At 65.4% G+C, this 2,500-nt stretch overlaps 1 non-coding gene across 1 annotated transcript; it reads left to right on the top strand.

Moving 5' to 3' along the window:
* The first annotated feature begins 1,365 nt into the window (after positions 1-1,365).
* On the top strand, positions 1,366-1,519 carry LOC140474005 (5.8S ribosomal RNA). The gene has a single exon (XR_011958773.1). It is a non-coding gene; the product is annotated as a 5.8S ribosomal RNA (ribosomal RNA).
* Positions 1,520-2,500: the final 981 nt, after the last annotated feature.

Below are 2,500 nucleotides of genomic sequence, written 5' to 3' on the forward strand. Positions count from 1 at the left end.
CGGCTTGGGGGTACGCCCGTTTCCGTTTCAACTTGTCTCGCGAGGGTGGTTTCGGGGCCAGCAGGAGAGCTCGTCGGGGTAGCAGGCCCTGCAGCCGTGGTCACCGCCAAATCGCCACAACTCGAGCAAGTGAAAAAAAAAGTAACAAATAAGAAAGGATCGTCGGCTTGGGGGTACGCCCGTTTCCGTTTCAACTTGTCTCGCGAGGGTGGTTTCGGGGCCAGCAGGAGAGCTCGTCGGGGTAGCAGGCCCTGCAGCCGTGGTCACCGCCAAACCCCCCACAACTGTTGGGCGCCTACCTGCGCGGGGCAGGAGGACACTTTCCGATTTCAAATCTCCGTTTGCCGAGTCCACCCCGAACGCACGCGGGCGGGCGGGTTCGCATCACCCTTCATCACAAGGGGCGAAGCCCGTTCCACCGTCTCGTCAGTAGTGCCGACCGGTCTGTGATCGACGAGGGGAGCCACACCAGGTCCGGCCCTGCTGCTTGGCGGCACCGCGTCGTCGGGAGCTCGCGACAGACGGAGGGTTTCGGTGTACTCTCCAGCCACGGGAAACGAAGCCGGTGATGCAGGCGCCGGTCTTTCGCTCCCAAATCGGCTGGGTTTACATCGTTGCTATCTAGTCACGCTCCCTTCAAACCCGACGGGGTACCTATTCCCCTCACCCGTCTGTGCGTATACAGCCTCTTTGCACTTGCGGGATGGGGGTGGTGGTTTAAAGACTCTCGAGTTGCCGCCCGTCGGTCTCCGAGCTCCGTGCAGTAGTGATCCCCAGCGAACTGCCAGCAGGGCGAACGAGCGATCCCGCTCTCGGTCGGGGCGCCTGGCGTCGATCGGTGGTCGGTGGCTTGCGGGCAAGCTGCGCTGTGAGTGTGGGAACGAGTATGACGAGCCGTTGCCGCGACTCCCAGTCCACCTCGGCGGTGGCTGGGCCGGGCGGGCGTCTGCTCGGGCGAGTGCCGCCCCCGCCTCCTCGCAGGAAGTCCGCTCGCCGACACGCCGCCACGTGCACGCGTCAGTGACGCTGCCGAACCGATGGCCGGTGCCCGTTCCCGCCTCTGCTTTTCCTAGGGCAAAGCTGCTGCACGCCTCGTGATACTAGGCGGGCGACATGGTGGCGGTGATCCTGCCTCCGTCGCTGCGGTGCGTTGGGGCACGCATCGCCTCTTGGGCGCCCTGTCCTCCTCCCCCCAATAGACGTATGTTTCTGCGGGCCGCACCAGGATGGTGCTCCCCATCGCTTCACGCCACCCTGCTCCGCCCGCACGCCGGCGTGCAGGTGGCTGTAGCTCAAGGTGGGGAGCGTATGTGCGGTCCGGGTCGCTTTCCTCTGGCGAGGGAGAGACCTAAAACAAACTCAGACAACTCTTGACGGTGGATCACTCGGCTCGTGCGTCGATGACGAACGCAGCTAGCTGCGAGAATTAATGTGAATTGCAGGACACATTGATCATCGACACTTTGAACGCACTTTGCGGCCCCGGGTTCTTCCCGGGGCCACGCCTGTCTGAGGGTCGTTTGGCAATCAATCGCACTCGCCTTGGCTGGCGAGAGCGCGGCTGGGGTGTCGCAGAGGACCCGTCCTCTTTGTCCCCCTAAGTTCAGACTCCGGAGCCCTCCGGCGTCGGAGCGCTTGGCCTTTCCCCCCCACCCTGCACATTCCGTTCGTCAGGCTCGACGCCATCCCCCCGCCGGGGAGCGCGGCCTGGCGTCCGTCTGTGTCGTGGCAGTGGGGCCAGCACGGCTGTCACCGGTCCCAGAATGGCTGTCGGTGGTTCACACTGTGTGTGTGTGCCAACCCTCCTGGTCTCTGGGACACGGAGCTGCCACGAAGTGTTGAGCCTCCAGTGGGGGGTCTGCCTAAGCTCTGCACGTCCGCATTGGGTCCGTCTCTCGGTTGGCTGGCAGTGGAAAGAGTGAAGGGAGCCGCGGAGGTCCGGTGCTGGTGCGCCGCCGGCCTGACCGTGGAGCTCGCCGGTTTGACACGCTGACCCGACTCGATGGTTGATCGATTGAGAGTGCTGGGAGCTGCAGGCCGCCCGCTGCTGCAGCCGCCCGTCTCGTGGTTCGTCCTCGGCCTTAAGTGGCCGGCGGGGCGTCTGATCCTGTCTCCCCTGCTGGCGCCGAGTGCCTGGCCGAGGGAGGAGGTTTTCGTCGAACGCTGTGACTTGGACGGTCGCACGCGCGTGGATCGCTGGCTCTTGGCTCTCCCGTTCAGTCCGCACGTTTTCCGCTCCGTCCTGCCACCGGTCTCGGGAGGTACGGAGGGGTTGGCGGGCGTGGTGTGTGCTCCGTCACCGTGCAGGCACACCTACCACGCCGTCGGCCGACCCCCGCACGGTCCTCCTGGCCATCGGGAGGACGGCGGAACGTCGGGCTGTCGGGGGCCAAGTCGCCAGAAGGCCACCGCTGTGTCTTCCGTACCCTGTCACCGTCGGCGTGCCTTCCTCAACTCGTCCGACTCGGGGCCGCTGGGTTCAGGAGCGGCGTCGCCCGCC

This window comes from Chiloscyllium punctatum, unplaced genomic scaffold, assembly GCF_047496795.1.
Source record: "Chiloscyllium punctatum isolate Juve2018m unplaced genomic scaffold, sChiPun1.3 scaffold_809, whole genome shotgun sequence".
Taxonomy (NCBI): Eukaryota; Metazoa; Chordata; class Chondrichthyes; order Orectolobiformes; family Hemiscylliidae; genus Chiloscyllium; species Chiloscyllium punctatum.